General features: G+C 45.6%; 1 protein-coding gene across 5 annotated transcripts in view; it reads right to left on the bottom strand.

The window, feature by feature from the left end:
* Positions 1 to 18534, bottom strand: part of EFL1 (elongation factor like GTPase 1) — a 987271-nt gene that overhangs the window by 360192 nt on the left and 608545 nt on the right. The gene's annotated exons all lie outside the window — the stretch shown is intronic.

The raw sequence follows: 18534 nt of genomic DNA, 5'->3' as shown, positions 1-18534 counted from the left end.
GTCAAAGGACACTGACGAACTACGAAGAATTTGCTGATTTCTTCACGGATAAGACTACTAAGACTGAAGCTGAACTAAGCTCTGCCCTTGATCACCAGTCGATCAGTCCACTGAACACCCTCCTTGCCCAATGGTTGGATATCACTGTTCCTGCGCAGCCCTACCTCCCAAAAAACAACACATCCTGGAGTCTTTTCCACACCTTGGATGAAAGCACTATACGCAAAATTCCAAAGACTCTGAAACCTTCTAATCACTACAACAAACCCCTGCCATCAAACCTTTTCTCAGATGTTAGAACCTCACACTTTAGACTAAGATCGTCAATGCATCATTTCGGCAAGGTGCAATTCAGGATTGCCTAAAATCGGGTCAAGTTACCCCGATTCTACAGAAACCATCTGCTGATCCCACGGATCTTCATAACTTTCGCCCAATCTTTAACATCCCCACCTTGGCAAAGCTCCTGGAGAAATGTGTGCTCGCCCAACTCTGTAACCACAACGATCATTTTCAACTCCTGGACCAATGCCAATCTGGTTTCCGCCCGGGCGATAGTGCAGAATCTGAGTTAACTCACATTGTCGATGATGCGCTAAGAATGTTGGATCAAAAATGAATCTTGCCTAATGATCCTTCTTGACCTTTCGTCAGCATTCAATACTGTTAAACATGATAGCCTAATTGACCTCCTGGAACACAGGATAGGGCTGTTTGGGCCTGTACTAAACGGGTTCTCCTCATTCCTTCATAACAGATTCCAAAGCTTCAAGGTGAACCAACCCCTGTCTCATCCTGTGCAGGTCACTCTGGGGGTTCCATATGGTTCAGCGCTTTCACCCACGCTTTTCAACCTGTTCATGGAGCCTCTGACAGAAATTCTGAAATCATCCAGCATTCACTATCACATGTATACGGATGATACCCAACTATACCTGAGGATCGCCTCCCCCGAGGACATCCAGTTCCTCAACTTAGTCCTACTGGAAACACAAAGCTGGCTGACACGTAACCACTTGAAGCTTAATGTTCTCAAAACGGAATTCATCTTAATCACACCGCACAAGCAATCTTCGGTCATGGAACAATGGCTGAATCAGCTTACTGCTCTTAACTATAGACCTCACCTTCTTGATTCGGCAACCTCTCTGGGTAATATGTTAGACAAAAGTTTGATCATGCAGAAGCACATCAGTTCCCTCACCAAAGGAGCGAACTTCCAACTCAGCATCCTAAGGAAACTCAAACCTTATCTACCTGCTCATGACCTAAAGGTTGCAGTGCAAGCATTAGTGATCTCAAAGCTGGACTATGGCAGCCCAACCCTTTGCGGCCTGCCCAGAGTGAAGACGGCTCCTCTTAGGGTTGCTCTCAACTCTGCTGCTAGGCTCATAACTGGCTCTAAAAAATACAACCATATTTCTCCGGACCTCCTGTCCTTGAACTGGCTTCCATATAAAGCACGGATACAGTTAAAAATTGCATGCATGGCACACAAAGCCATCCACTTCAATACCCCACTGGACCTCGCTAAGAAAACTGGAGCTCTAATGTGGTTTGAGAGCCTCCAGAAGCGCCAGCACCCTATTGTTCAAGCCACAAAAATTCAAGAAAAAAACCTTCAATCTAGCCTTCTCTGGTTTGGCTCCGAGGATTTGGAACTCCCTTCCCCCACGAAGTCAGGGTGAACCCTTCCACTGTCCTCTTAATAAAAAAAGTCACAGGGCTCCTGAAGAATTAATTTCTGCCTCAGACTGGTTATTCCATTCAATATTGAGGTCAAAGTTGCTGATTTGTGGCCCCGCTACCAGGGTCAAGAGAATGCCGGGTATTATAAGACTGTGAATTTTTTGCTTTGTTGGTTCTGTTTTGATTGCTTGTACCTCTTCTTGATGTATAAACTGTAAAGCGCTCTGATACCTTCGGTGGTCATGTTTGCGCTGTAGAAAACGTTCTAAATAAATAAATTCACGCCCACCCAATTTTCTGATTTCTTAAGCTTTTTGGGCGTTAAGCACACCAAGACCTCTTTATACTATCCTAGAAGCAATGGCCTTGTAAAGCATTGTAACAGGGCTATTAAAGACGATGTACAGTTAGCCAGGTTTGGTGGTTTGAATTGTAAGAAAGAAATACGTAAGTTGTTGTGCGCTGTCCGCACAACACCCAATGCAGATACAGGTCTATCTCCCTTCGCATTATAAAGGGGCAGGTTGCCTGTGTCTAAGAAGAGACAGTGGAAGGGAGTTTCTCCATTTCGAAGCAGAAATTAGAAGATGTGGATAAGAAAAGGCAGCAAGCTCAGGACAGGTATGTGGGTATTTGAGGAAGAGAGTCTAAGGTTGTTGTCGGTGATTTTGTCAGAGTCAAGGATACCCAGTATCATCACCAGAAAGGATTCCAGGTTTTCCTCTCCGCAGGAGGTTGTGGATGTGAGGAAGAATGAAGTCAGATTGCAAAATGGGAAGTAGTGGAATAAGGACAAGAATTCCATTGCACATGATGTTCACAAGATTTGAGTGCCGGAAGTGGGGAACATGTTTTGGTTGCCGGGCAAAAGAGGAGAGTTGCCTCCAGGATTGGGAAACCACCTTCCAAGCTGCGTGATTTTGTGCCTTGATTGTTAGGTTGCCATGTACTCCACATGTACATATGTATAGCATCACTGTCTATCACAGTATAAAGCATAGTTGATTAATAAAGGAATTTTATTTCATGATTCCCAGTGTTTCGGCACTTTACATTCGTCTGGTACATCAAAAAAAGTAGAAGATCTGCACATATGGATTGATTTCTACATGCAGGAGTAGATCGCGTACATTTTGGAATGCACAAACACTGGCACAATTATGCCTGCAAAGCAGCTCTAGTTCTCTGCCGGTAAAACATTGTTCCCGGTGGAGAATGTAGGTGTGATACATTCACCCTTTCCATTCTGGTTGGTGAGTTACCTCAGCCTTTAGCTGAAGAGAATTCCCAACTACTTCAAAGGTGGAAAGGGGTTTTGATCACAGTTTGACAAAGCCCAAAAAACGTACCTATTCGTAGGCGGTTACCAACTTGGAACCTACACTTGACAGGACAGGAGTGGAATTTAAGGATGCAGATTTTTCCTTAGTTTTGGGGGGGAAATCTGCCCTTGTAAATGCATTTCTGCCCGTTAAGAATCCCTTTGTGGATTCCTGGTAGGCTTACAAAAGCACTGGCAAAGCCAAAAGATCGTGCCATTATGTAGCGAGTGCCAAGCTTTTGGCTTTGCCAATGTTTGATAGTAAAGTACGATTTAAAAAATTTAAAGAAAAAAACATTGTAAAATACTTGAAGGAAAGCAAAAACTCCAAATGGCACCTCAAAACTGTATATTAAATTAAATGTTTTAAATCTTGATAAATGGCACGATTTATTTTTCTAATACTTTTCACTCTGGAAACTAGACTGACTTTACAAAGAATAATTGTCATAATGTAAAGGGACACGCTTGACAAGGCCTAAATGACTTTCCACCCAGTTTAGCCATTTGGTCTGTAGTAGCCCAAGGAAGAGATTTATGGGTTTCCATGAGAAGTCTAATGCTAAGTAACCTTTCACCTCAGATGCCAGCTAACTGGATGCAGACGGCCCTTCCCACATCATATAAGCCTCTGTGTACTAAAGCCTGTGCTTTTATGCACTATGTGGCATGCAGGAAATAAAACAAAAACAACCCTTAAATTCTTCTTTCAGCCATACATAGGAAAAATATCCCTGTAGCTGAGTTTTTACAGACAAGCAGGAAGGTATGGAGAGTGACACAGCAAGAAGGGGATAGTTGAAGGTGGAGAAAGAATGTAAGGCTGAGAGCTAGAGTACAAATGCAACTTCGTGGAGTGATGAATGCCGATGAAAAAGTAGTTCCATAAATGGGATCAGTGAAGGGATGCAAGTCATCTAATCAAAAGGGTGGCAAAGAAGGTACGCTCTAGGGATAGGATAAACAGGAGAAGGGGAAGGCAAGCCATCTAAAAAGAAGCAAGCAAATGATAGTGACAATATATCCAATCAATGGTAAGCAATCAAAGAGCTGTAAGCCTATTGTAAATTCCTGGTAAGCCCCCAATAAGTCTTTCGCAATCAAACAGCTAGCACCCTCTAATAGAAGAGACCTAACAGGTGGCCTACAGCAATCACAAGTTAAATTAACATAACATAACATTTGTAAAGCACACGTTAACCCAGAAGGGTATCTTGGTTCTCAGAAACAGATGTTTATTGTTACCCAACTCAATGGTAATAAGGCCACTGCATAAAGGCAGCTGAAACCTCATTCAAAGTAACTCTAAGAATAAAGGGAAAATAAGATTAAAAGAGGCTTGACCCTGTAGGGAAAGAGAAGGCTGCGAGGACAGACCATATTTGCTAATATCCTCACATTAAAGAAGAATTACCTTTTCATGGGTGTGTGATTAGTTGTCTTGCCCTCCTCTTCACATGCAGGTGAACTTAGTCAGGCCACAGACATGCCTACAAGACCTTAAGACTCTGACAGCTCTCCGATTATTAAACACAGATCTGTGTTTGCTAAATGTATCACTGTGAGACTTTTGCACATAGAAAACCCTAGCAAATCCTCACACACAAAGATGGCCATGACTGGTCAATACCATGAGATGTAGGTTACAAATCTAACATTTATTTGCTGTTACATATTCCCCAAATCCAGCCCACGTAAGCCGGATGACCCCCCCACCCCAGACGATCAGACCCATTCCCTTGGTTCCCCCTACACAACCTATTTCCGCCATGTTCGATACACACCTGCCTGCTACATTAATTTCACAAATAGTGAGCAGGCTCCTTGCATAGTGAAGTATGTCACCGCCCAAATGTGTCATGGAGGCCTGGGGAGTCCTCCCTCACTCTGATGTACCAGCACTTCATTGCCGGAGGACATGCGGTTAGCTGTGTGCCCTGTTTCCATACCCACTATCGCCAATTTGTAATAAAGTTAGATAAATGACAGTTTCAATGCTGGACCCTTATTTGTGAGCCAGGACCTGCTTTTAACTCACCCACGAGGGCGCTATACTTAAAAATGTTGTGTACATTCTGCCAATTCTTCTTACCTGTGAAACTAATTATAAGCATATATAAATATATAACAAAATATATATATGGTATACTTGTTAAGTTAAATCATTTCCTTTGCGAACAGCAAAGGTTTGCCTATTGTATGCATTCTAATGCAAAAAAAACAGTTTCTCTCAAAATTGAGGGAGAGCATGGAGAACAACAACTTTTGAGAGGCGCTGAGGAGCAAATGGATTGCAACACTTTACTTCACGTTGTTCCTTGCACACCCCCCTGCTGGCAACTCTGGTAATCTATGATCATGAGTGCATACAGTTTATATGTCTCCCAAGAGCTGCGAGGGCGGGCGTAAGGGCGGCTAAAGATTAGGGAAAGATCGATTTGCGACAACGTTTGGCTTGATTCTCACTGCCCAACACCAAAAAAGAGGAAAAAAGAAGGGGGAAAATTATCACAACACTTTACATCAGAATAAATGTCATTCAGGTCCTGTCCCCTGATGTTAAATAAGAAATGCCATTCAAATCCTTTCCCCTGATGCTAAACGGAATACGTTTGTTTCCGCCCTATGGAAATAGAATAGTCTATCTTATTACATAGGGAGCTTGTTTGGGCACTTAGACAGGAATATGTTTATACGTGATACAGTTTTTCCTATCTGACCAACATGGTTAGATCTCCACTCACGATTTTTGGTTCTGTATACGATCACAGGTTTTGGCCATTCTGAACACCTGTCATTGGAAAACTGAGCTAGTGCACTGCTGTCAACTTTTTTCCACTGATAACGACAATATGTTTTACTAAGGTTAATATGTCGCACTTTGCTCAATTTCATGTGATGGTCTCTGGCTTGATAAAGTGATACAACGGGCACTTTTTGCAATCAGATCTGGTTAACATGTCAATTGATATATTTTTCTATAATGTTATGGCCAGTGTTAGAAATGGGGGCTCTAGTTGGCAGAGGTTTGCAAACTGTCCAAGGAGGGACCATCACTCTAGTCAGGTACACACCCTATTAACCTGCACAGGGTACGTCAGATACACACCCTATTACCTGTACATTAAACTGTGCTCACCCTCTGGTAGCTTGGCACAGAGCAGTCAGGCTTAACTTAAGAGGCAATGTGTAAAGTATTTGTATAATACTTAAATTAAAGTAACAATGAATACACCACAAAAAGGATCTGCACAGGTTTAGAGAAATAGAGAATATTTATCTGACTAAAACAATACCAAAACGGCAAAGATCCAATAAGTAGAAGTCAAGATATGATTTTTTGAAAATAAATATGAAAACAGTGCTTAGAAATCACTAGCGGTCAAATGGTTAATTGAGGTCACAAGGGACTGGTGCAAATTCACAGTTTGGGCAGACAGCAATTGAGGGCAAGCCGGCTACAGAACACGTGCACGGCCTGCTGAAAAAGTATCATGGATGGAACCAAGCATTGACGTCTAGGGCACGATGCGGTGGTCTTTTCCACACAGTCGGGTCACTGCATTGTCATCAGGCTCTGTGGAAGTAAATGCAATGCGTCGTCGACGAGCTCCGCAGACTGTAGATCCGCTGGCATTGGGCAGCCACTGTGTCGGCATCGAAGGGCAATGCGTCGGTTCCAACCGGCGCATTGTTGACGATGTGTCGGTGATTTAAGAAATCAGATGCAGAAACCACTTATGAGGCCCAGGACTGGAGGGGGCACATCAGGCCAGGGTAGGACTCACAGATGACAGAGTCCAGCAGCACTAGCAATCAGGATTGCAGGAAGTCTTTTGTGTCACTGAGACTTCAGAAAATAGGAGGCAAGCTAACAAGCCCTTGGATTCACTCTGGATTCAAGTGAGACGGTCCAGTTCTTGTCCTCAGCAGCGCAGAGATAAGCAGGCAGCAGGGCAGCTAGCAAAGCAGAGAAGCCGTTCCTCAGAACAGTCAGTCACAGCAAAGTGGAAATCCTTTCAGCACAGCAGTCTTTACTCCAGCAGAGTTCTCCTCAGGTCCAGTAAATTCTTTCCAGGTCCAGTATTGGACTGATTTGATATGATCAGCACCCTGGTACTTCTACCCAAAAGGGACTTTGATGTAGGAAGTGGCTTCAAAGGAACTCTCAGAAGAGCAAAAGCATCCCTTTCATTCCAGCTCTGGCTCCAGACTACCAGTGGGGGGTAAATCAGTCCTTTGTGTGAGGGCAGGACACAACCTATTCAGATGTAAGTGTGAGCCACCTCTGCCCCTTTCTGCCCAGGGAGGTTATCAGTATGCAGATGAATGCCGATGTTTCCCCTGTCACACCACGCCCTTCCTGTGTTGTGGCTGTCTAGAGGGAATGCACAAAGTGTAACGGTCACCCAGCCCAGACTTGTATTGGAGAAGGACTGCAGGCACACTGAGCAAAGTTAAGAATAAAGAAAAGTCTACTTTCTAAAAGTGGCAGTTCTAAAATGGTAATGTCAAATCCCACTTTACCATTAGAGAGGATTTAGCACCACCATTCCAAAGATATTAAACATCAAGTAGCTACTCCTTTCCACTCCGGAATTACAGCTTAAAGGATAATGCTAGCCTACGGAAGTAATAGGCCTCACAGCAGTGAGAAACAAATGTACCTATTTTTCACTACCGGGACATGTAAAACTTAAAAGTGCATGTCCTGCCTTTTAGTTACACAGCACCCTGCCCTTATGTGTAATAAAGGGGGAGTTTAAGGCTTGGCAAGTGGTTTTAAATGCCAAATCGAAGTGGCAGTGAACTGCACACCTGCAATGGCAGGCCTGAGACAGGTTTGAAAGGCTACTTGTGAGGGTGACACAACCAGTGCTACAGGCCCATTAGTGGCATTTAGTATACAGGCCCTGGGCACATGGTATCCCACTTTACAAGGGGCTTACAGGTAAACTAAATATGCCATTCAGGTATTAACCAATGTCAACATGTTTATGGGAGAAGCATATACACTTTAGCACTGATTAGCAGTGGTAAAGTGCACAGCATCCTAGGGCTAACAAAAAGATATTGCAAAAAGTGGAGGGAAGCAGGCAAAACGTTGGGGAAAGACCATCCTAATGATGACAGGTCCAACAACCAGTCATGTATTGTTTAGAAACCGTAAAGAAACCCATCTCATTTTAGTCACAAAATGTTGGAAAGTGTGCTGCACTGTACACATTGAAAAAGCAGACAGACAGCTTCAATGTTTCGCCTGAAGGGCTTTGAACTAGTGCTGTGCGTTCAATGCACATTGAAAGGGTTGCTGTACAAGTCTTGCATTAAATGGGCATACAGTGTGAGACACACTCTTCACACTCTCTGCTACTGTACCTTGATAGTAAGATCAAACAACCACTTTCTGTGTAGTACACAGCAGGGCACAGTTTCCTGTTTGGCATGCAAGCGGGACAGAGAAGGCAGAGATGTGATAGTCATGAATGAATGACTGAGAGGGCCCATCTCTGATACACACATACTCATACACACACTCTTTTTGGTGTGATCCATCACCTGCCGCGATGCTTTCATACCATAAACAATTGATGCAGAAAAGTTATATTGGCTCAATGCAAGGCATACCTGCATGCGTATATTACTTCTGATGCAGAATCTCCATAAAACTGAGTCTGGGCTACCTGACTCAACATCGCACTGCCTAATACGCAGATTGACTTTGCTTTGGACCTGCCTACAAGCTAGATCAGAATCTAATGGGCAGCAAGCAGCCTACAAGGTCAAGAGTTGTGAGATGCGCTGAACCGAAAGAACAAGCGCTAACTGGCTTGGCTGCCTGTTTTGGCCTAGTGGACGTGGGGCTCCTTGAGCAAGCACTACTGAGGTGCTATGTAGAACTGGCTGCTGGGTGTAAACTGTGGGAGCAGAGAGAGCAGGAGACAAGCAGAAAGAAAGAGAGAAGTGGTCGTCTAGGAAGGGCTCATGTTTGTACAGATACTTCTGACCCTTCTCATAAAAGGTGCTACAGGTTACATTCTGAAATGACACTCACTCTCCCTCCTGAATGATGCCCCTTCAGCTCCTGCAGGAACAAAAGCAGAGGGCAGAGAAGCTGATTAAAGTGATGAGAGCAGGAGAGGTGAGCGGGAAGGGCAGAGCGAGGTAATAAAGGAACAAGTATTCTGTCCTTTTCTACCTCTGAAATCGCCAGTGTCAGTTTTCCAGTGTACCAGTATAAGGTCCTATAGCGGTAGGTGAATTAAGCCATGTGAGTTATTTTACGAACGCATCAGGGATATTACTCAGCTTTTTAATGCACAGTCTGGGTTGGGGGGGGAGGGGTCGACTATAACTCTGAGGCATAAGCTTCTTTCAAGATACAAATGAGGAATTATTTGGCTTTCTGGCATATTTTTTAAAACAGATATCAGTTTATTATGGTAATGTTCATATACAAAATGCTTTTGTGAATGCACTGAATGAAGAAGTTACTTATCTTCGATAACGTTCTTTCTGGTAGAGACTATCTAGCTGCAGATGCCTCACCTTCTGAATATTCTCCAGGCCTCAGACTGTATCCAAAAACTTTTTTAATAGTACCTCTGCACACTTGAAGTGACATGCTGGGCCTATAAAGGTGCCTTTCCCGCACACTGATGCCAGTTGCTCTCAAGACTATCCGCACTTCCAGATGTGGAGCCCCAAAAGCAAATTGGTATAGCAGTGTGCAGAGTCCTAGACTTGGGACCTTATTAATAGGTTGAGTCCAATCACAGAATGGGGAGGATCGGTGAGGAATCTGCAGATAGATAAAGTCTCTACCAGAAAAGACCTCCGTCCTACTTGGGCACCAGTAAATAGCGGGAATAACACCCAAGCCATACTTCTGGCACTGACACCCTCTTGACAGCCCCTTTAACCAAAGGGACTTGTACATCCTGTCGCAAAATAGAAAGAAGGTTCTCTGGCAGTTGCTGGGGTGATGGTGTGAAGTGTGATGGGGTAGAAAGGAAGGGTATGAATAAAAGGAAGGGTAAAGCTTAACCTCTGCAGACCATGTGCATTACCCACCTGTGTGATGTGATCTCCTGCCAATCCGGCTAGAGGGAGGTACAGGCTGGAGGCAAGGAACACCTCATCCAAAGCCACAAAAAGAATAGTGAAAGTGCTGCTGGTGAGGCTCTGTAGAAAGGACCAGGAAGCGAGCAGTAGCCCTACTCTCCTTGTAATATTCAAGGCAAGAATCAGCATTGTCCCCAAACAAGCGAGTCCCAATGAATGGCATGTCTATCAGGGAGGACAGGACATCGCCGGAGAACCCAGTCGATCAAAGCCACGCATGGTGATGACTTGGTCAGTAGTGTCCAAGCCACAACAAATTGTGAACTTGGCTGCATCACGACCTTCCTGAACGACTTTTGGCATATCAGGACGAAGGTCTCCATAAACACCAGGGAGGACTTGTGCTAATGAGTCCCACAGGGCATGACATTAGTGGCCCAAAAAACAGGAGGTGTTAATGGAATGCAGAGCCGAACTGGCCGATGAGAAAAGGCGTTTATGGAATTTCTCCACTCGCTTCGGCCAATGAGAAAAGCCATGTACTGAATGTTTCTACTTGCTTCGATTCCCTTTCGGGGGAGCGGTAGGTAAATAATTGCAGTTGATCCGGCTGGTGGAGGCCATGCACCACCATGCTTTTAGGAGAAGGGTGCTGCAACAAAAAGGCTAAGTCACCTAGAGCAGGGTGATGGCATCTGGCAATTTGCCGGTTAACTGGAGGGCTGGCACAAGGCTTAGTCCAAGGCCCTAGGAGGGTACCTGTCAAGGTCTCATTAATTGGTAGGAGAAGCTCTGAAGCAGTCTGGCCAGGCTACAGAATTTCTTTCAGGACGTTTGTTTTCATCTCCATAGTGGGCAGGTGGAGGTCAAAGACTTTGGCTGCCCTACGCATAACTATGGCGCAGGACACACGTTCTTCCGTGGCCATGCCAGGAGAGGAGAAAAGGGTTGACGCTGGTGGCAGAGTGGGCACTGTCGTTGATACATTAGCATTTTGAACTTTTTTCAAAAAGTGGTTGAGAACACGCAGATCTAGGATAGAATGAAGTCCTCCATCCTTCTTTGGCATCAGAAAGTAGCAGGAATAGAAATCACAATACGTCTGAAGCAGGCACCCTCTCTTTGGCTCCATTGGTAAAGGGAGCCCGCAATTCTTGACGGAGCAAGGAGAGATGATCCTACATCCGCTGATAGTAAGTGTGTGGCTGGTAGTTACAAAGGGGAGAGAGTAGCCCCTTTGGATGATCTGGAGGACGCAGCGGTCTGATGTCACAGAAAGCCTTGGGACAGGTGATGGCGTATCCTGCCTCCCACTGTGTGCCCATGATGGTTGGAGGGCATACTAAATAGGCTTGGAGGCATCGGCTGCCTTGGGGGCAGGGAGGTATATTGAAGGTGAACTGACTCGACCGATGGACACAAGTCAGATGACACCCATTCAGCTTAGTGTCAGAGTCAGAAATAACGATGGGGGTGCTGCCGCCTGGGAGAATTGACATTGGTGCAGGCGCAGAGGAAGGTCCTGGTCACGCCGGCGGCTCCACACAGGATCCAGCAAGATATCCATGGGGCCCGAAAGACATCTAGGGTGAACCCCCCGGCGTGGGTCCTGTAGGGGCCCCTCCCGTGCCCATGGGTCTGAAGCGCTCCAGAGAGCCCGGGACGCCCAAATATGAGGCATATGACCTCATAAAACGCCTTTAGCTGGGCATGGGTTGCTCCAGGAAAATTAGGGAAGCATGGAGGGAACCCGGGTTCAGGTTCTGCAGACTAGCGGGGCCTGGCGTGCCGACACTCCAGCATCTCGTCGGAAGACTTCAACAGATGCAATTAAATTAAAAAACCTTTTCGACTTCTTGTGCTTGTGGGACTTCCGTGACGACATGAAACATGACAATGACCGACGGGAAGGGCTTTGTGAACGGTCCCAGGATCTTCTGCACAAATGGGATCTCGAGCGTTACGGTGTAGACTGACATCGGGTGGAGAGGACCTTGAGAGAGTGCTCCCTCAATTAATCAATCAATAAGGTGTTTGTTAAGCGAGACTACTCACCCGTAAGGGACTCAAGGCGCTGGGGGTAGGGAGGGGGTGCAGGTTCCAGCCCATCTATGAGGGGGGTCTGTGTCGAAGAGCCAGGTTTTGAGGTTTCTTGCAAAGATGGAAAGCGGTGCTGTCTGTCGGAGGTGGAGCGGAAGGGCGTTCCAGGCTCTGACCGCGAGGAAGGAGAAGTAGCGGCCTCCCGATCTGGTCTTTCTGGTGCGGGGGACCATGGCGTAGGAGATCTGGGCTGATCGTAGGGTCCTTTGAGGGGGCGTGGAAATTGAGTAGGCTGTTCAGGTATGCTAGTTCGGTGTCATGGACGGCCTTGTGTGAGTGGGTGAGCATCTTGAAGGTGACTCTGGCCTCGATGGGGAGCCAGTGGAGTGTGGGCAGGTGCTGGGAGATGTGGCAGTGTCTTGGCAGGTTGAGGACCAGTCTTGCAGTGGCGTTCTGGATATTCTGTAGCTTGCGGGTGAGGTTTTTGTTTATTCCGGCGTAGAGTGTGTTGCCGTAGTCGAGTCTGCTGGTGGCCAGGGCGTGAGTGACGGTCTTCCTGTGTTCGAAGGGGATCCATTTGAAGGTTTTACGTAGGAGGCGGAGGGTGTGGAAGCAGGAGGACGAGACAGAGTTGATCTGGCGGTCCAATTTGAGCTCAGAGTTCAGGATGATTCCCAGGTTGCGTACGTGGTCTGTGGGGTGGGGGCGCGTGTTTCCGAGGGCAGGGGCCACCAAGTTTCGTTCCAGGCATCGGGGTTTGGGTCCATGATGAGTACTTCTGTCTTGTTGGTGTTTAGTTGTAGGCAGCTGTATTTTCATCCATTTGGCGACGGCTTCCATGCCTTCTCGAAAGTTGTGTCTGGCGGTGTTGGGTTCGTTGGATAGGGAGAGGATGAGTTGGGTTTCGTCTGCGTATGACACTATGTTGAGTACGTAGGTTCTGACGATGGGGGCAAGTGGAACCATGTGACGTTGAAGAGCGTAGGGCTGAGGGAGGACCCTTGAGGGACTCCTCAGGTGGTTGGTGTAGGGTCAGAGAGGAAAGGGGGGAGTCTGACCCGCTGCGTTCTGCCGGAGAGGTAGGAGCGGATCCATTCGAGGGCCTTGTCCTGGATCCCTGCGTCGAGGAGTCTGCATATTAGGGTGCGGTGAGAGACTGTGTCGAACGCCGCTGAGAGGTCGAGGAGGATGAGGGCTACTGTTTCTCCTTTGTCCAATAGGGTGCGGATGTCGTCTGTTGCGGCGATAAGGGTGGTTTCCGTACTGTGTTTTTTTCTGAAGCCGGATTGGGAGGAGTCGAAGATGTTGTGCTCTTCGATGAATGTGGCGAGTTGGCTGTTGATGGCGTTCTCGATGACTTTCGCTGGAAACGCAAGTAGGGAGATGGGTCTGTAGTTTTTGAGGTCGGTGGGGTCCGACGAGGGTTTCTTCAGGAGGGGGTTGACCTCGGCATATTTCCAGTCATCGAGGAACGAGGCGGTCGCCAGGGAGCGGTTGATGGTGTGGCGGAGTATGGGTGCGAGGGTGTCGGAGGCTCTGTTGAAGATGTGGTGGGGGCAGGGGTCCGTGGGGGCTCCAGAGTGGATTGACTTCATGGTCTTCAGTGTGTCTTCGGTGGTGAGGACTGTCCAGTTGTCAATCGCTGGCTTCAGGGTGTCGGGGGTGGTTGGCGGGGGTTCAGTGTGTTGGTCCTCTTCATCGAAGTTGTTGTAGATGCTCTTGATTTTGTGGTGAAAGAAGGTGCTGAGTTTGTCGCAGAGGTCTTTCTGAGGGCGTAATGTCCGTCGACTCGCTGGTGGGTTGGGCAAACTACTTGATGCATGGGCAGCATTCCTTGCAGGTCTTGGAGTCGTGGTCCCGCTCCAAGCACCACAAACACACCAAGTAGGGGTTAGTCACCAATATTTGCCTGGGTGGCATGGCCTCACACCAGGAGAAAGTTCTCAAAAACTTTCCACAAAACAAAAAAAAAACGCCAGTCAAAAAGTGAGTGGGGGTAGCTTGGACAGCACCAGTGCAATCTTGCACGGAAAGTGAAGAACTAACGTCAGCGCACCGAAGTGGCACCTATATAGGTACCGCGCACGTCACTTCCTGTGTGGATCTGAACACCACCACCTACAGGCACTCAGGGGTACTGCTTGAAAATCTTAAGGTCCTAGTCTGACACCTGAGGATATTCTAATGTACAAAATCTACGGCTAGAAGTCTCTATCAGATACTACTTACACACTATTGATACCAATCAGCAATCTACCTTAGTTTGTCCTCTGGCACCCCTTACACTTACCTTGATACCACTGGTTTTAGAGAATAAGATGGCAGTGAAAGAAAAAGATAGTAAAAAGAAAGTTCTTGCCATTAGTATTACACCCCATAACTAGACAGGATGCTTTTTAGGAGCCAAGTTTGGGATAATAAGTCAAGGCTCTTACCAAGGGTCAAAGGATGTGTGATATCACCTTCATCATGTATATGTATAATCAGTTGTCTAATTGTTCAGGCAAACAATATCACTGTCCTGATGATGATCCCAATAATTTTCTAATAGGGATCGAAACGTCGTCGACACTTTAAGACACCGTACACACCAACAATTTTGTTATTATGTGTTACGGCTGTAGCCACTTATCATGCTTGTCGTATCTTTTACATTGGAGTACAACCTACGTTTTCTGTTTCGCCTGTTTGCTTTATGTTCTTTTGTAAAAATGTTTCTGTAAATTGTCAATTGTCACTCTTTTGTGTATTTAAGTGGAATTGGATACAGGACTGTATCCCACTGCTCATTAATTTTGTCCCTTGACAATAATTAATTATCCTTATTAAATCGCACTATCCGGCTGGATAGCATATATATAGAATTGATTTCTTTCTATATTCATTTCGTGTTTCCTTAATTATCTTTAACAAGGACCTTTGTCTTTCGAAAAATTGATACCCTAAGTCCTTGGTTACCTTGTAGGGTTCCCTTGTCTTTAATCAAAACTGTTAAGCGCAATCGCTGGATGGCAAGGGTTTGATACCTATTCCCCTTTTCTTAAGTGGGCTGTTCCTGTTTCCTTCTTACCTCCCTGCTTCCCTGGTTAGCTCATTGATATGTCAGATCACGCTCCACTTTATACCGACGATTATATTTAAAAAATCCTTGAAGGCCCCTCGCTCTTTACAGACTCCACCGAAACAGGAAGTGTAGCGGCCGTGTCACTCACTGAACAACTTGAAAAATGTAAAAAGAAGTTTGTTAGACTGCAACTCATGATCCGTATGCTCACGGAATATTTGAAAGCCAACATAATACCGGCTGCATTTTTTCTGCAAAATCCCTCAACCATGGCCGTCTACAATACACCACTCCGTCCTCCATCCACCTTCTTCCCAATTGCAAACATGATTCCTAGTGAAATTATCACGTTCGAAAAAATGGTGCTCAAAGACCTCTCCACACTCGAGAACACTAGACGCTATATTCCATACAACATCACTATGGATGAGAAAAAAGCCATTGAAACACTAAAAAACAATGAATCCATCGTAATCAAGTCAGCCGACAAGGGTGGGGGCACTGTTTTACAAGAAAGGAACACATACAAAGACGAAATTTTACGCCAGCTCACAAACACAGACCACTACTGCAGGTTACTCACCAACCCCATCAATGAACTCCAAAAACTGATTCTGCAGATCACATCTGATGGCAAAACGCAAGGGTTCCTGAGCCAAAAAGAGTTTCTGTTTCTCAATATTAAATCTGCACGAACTCCCATGATTTATAATTTGCCCAAGATCCACAAGAATGAAAATACACCCCCCGGACGCCCCATAGTGTCGGTCTGTGGGTCTATTCTTGAGCCTCTGGCCAATATGTCAATTTCTTTATTAAAGATTATGTACCTAGTACTGAATGTTACATCAGAGACAGTATGGCCATGATTAATCTAGTGGAACACCACCCTTACAACAATGAGACGGACATTCTCTGTACCTTAGATGTAGAATCCCTCTACACAAACATTCCACAAGTAGAGGCAATGCTTATTATTGAACACATCCTGGACCAAAGACCCCGACCACACAATGTACCCACCATTTTCATATTACAACTTTTGGAATTGTGCCTCACAAGGTATTTTTTCTCCTTCGAAAACGAGTTTTATCAGCAGGTGAAGGGCACATCCATGGGGGCAGTTTCTGCACCAAATTTGGCCCTATTGTTCATGGACCACTTGGAAACATCTAGAATCCTCACACCACAAAATCCCTTCCAGGCAGGGATAACCCTATGGAAACGATACATTGATGATATTTTTTTAATTTGGCACTCCACTGAAGACTGTCTTAAACAATTCCTTCATTGGCTCAATAACAGCTGCCAAGGTCTTAACTTCACTCTTACACATAACAGAACCCCCATCCCAGTTTTAGACCTCACAATCCATCATGTTAATGGGGAGCTTATCACCAGCCTATATAGGAAGCCTACTGAGAGGAATACTTTACTCAAATACAATAGCAACCACACCCGTGCCCTAAGAGACTCTCTCCCTTATTCGCAATTTCTCCACATTAGGAGAAACTGTTTAAAAAAGAAGACTACTTTCATGAGGCAGCAGTCCTTTCATCTAAACTTCAAGCCCTAGGATATCCCAAACGTTTGGTGCGCAATGCTCGTAAAAGAGCTTGTTACTGTCCAAGAGAAATCCTTCTATCTCCCAAACCCAAGATTGACCAAAACCGCATGGTTTGCGTAACTACTTTTTCACCTGTCTATAATACCATAGGGAAATCCATTCTCAAGCACTGGACGATACTAAATGCTGGAACCATGAGCATAGATCGCCCGTTGTTTGCTTTCCGTAAAAGTAAAAACATCAAAATTCACCTAGTCAGGGCAGCCCTCCCTACACCTAAACCACCAGCAACCTTAACTGAGCTATGGGCTTTGAATCCCTTACTAGGGCACGCAAAATGCGGTAACTGCAGTGTATGTGAGTTTACGACTGAAGGACAAGAGTTCACTTTCAACAATGTTAAGATCAGACCCAAAAATTTCAATAACTGTAATTCATGCAATGTCATTTATGTCATTCAATGTCCTTGCGCTAAAATATATATAGGACAAACACCCCAGAAGGCTCGCTTGAGGATTTGCCAACACCGCAGCTGTATCCGATGTGAGACGCCCAATGCACCATTGGTGGAACATTTTTCAAGCGCTGGACACAGTGAAAACGACATTAAATGGACAATTATTTCCCAGATCAAACCACCTCCAAGAGGCGCTGACATTGGTAGTTTGCTGAACAAAGAAGAACTTAAATGGATTCTGCGGACCCAGAGTATAAAAAACGGTCTGAATAGGACCGAGGATTGGACAACTCTTCTATGAACTCTATTTAAATAATCCTTTGCTATTTTTATTCTGTTCGCGTTCTCTATCATAACTGTTCGAGATGACCTGCTTTGTCTTTTGTTACATTTGCAAGTAATTCTGTGAGATTCCTAAAATGTTGCCAGGCATCACATCGTTGCACTACAACCTCTTTCAACTCTGTTCACTCACAACACATCACGGGTTATTCGCTACCCGTCTTTTCCCTCACCTAAGATGGCCGCCCTAGTTACCTTACTAGTTTCTACCATGATCAACGCGCGCGCTACTTAAACCTATCCCAGCAGTCCCTCGCTTGAGACCTCACATCGAGCCACGGCGCTCCACACATGTCCATAGGATTCTCTTGGACTCCCGCACTAACTACGGTAAGATCTTTTCTCTCCTTGCACAATCCCTCGATCCCTCTATGACAACCCACCCGGCAACTCGCTGATGCTACTCCCTTCTTTTTAGACCGTAATATGTCACCCCGCGAGTGCCCCCTTCCTCCCAACACTGGGGCCAGGAAACCAAGTACCGGTTAGAAATCCTTTATTAAGGTAAGCGCCACTGGGCTTGCAGCGTTTTCATGCTCAATTCACCCCCTTCTTTGGAATCCATTAACCATTTACTCCCTCCCCCGTACAGTGCCCGTTTCTTCATGAACCGCACAGCCTTGCCCTACACCGGATACGACAGTCCAGACGCCTACTAAGGTACAAGGACCTTTGTCTTTCGAAAAGTCACTTCCTCTACACCATTGATTTTTGGTGAATCAACATCTCTAGGCAGACTTCTGTTAGAATAAAGAATGTCCTATTGCTGCTCTGAAAAATGACAGCGCACAGTTAAGATAGAACTCAATAAAGTGCATTTAAAATATGGGCGCTTCATGATTATTTATTTGAAACTGGAAACTAGGCCTGGGCGGTAAATTCCGTTCGCGGAATTTGGGTAATTTCGCGTTCCGCGGAGAACGCAGAATTGCCCAAAATTCTGCGTTCCGCGGGTTCGCAGAATTTTTTGCTTGTTCGCGTTCTCAAAA

Source organism: Triturus cristatus, chromosome 3_1 (genome assembly GCF_964204655.1).
Source record: "Triturus cristatus chromosome 3_1, aTriCri1.1, whole genome shotgun sequence".
Taxonomy (NCBI): Eukaryota; Metazoa; Chordata; class Amphibia; order Caudata; family Salamandridae; genus Triturus; species Triturus cristatus.
Note: the sequence above shows the minus strand (reverse complement) of the source record. Positions and strands in the feature narration are given on the sequence as shown.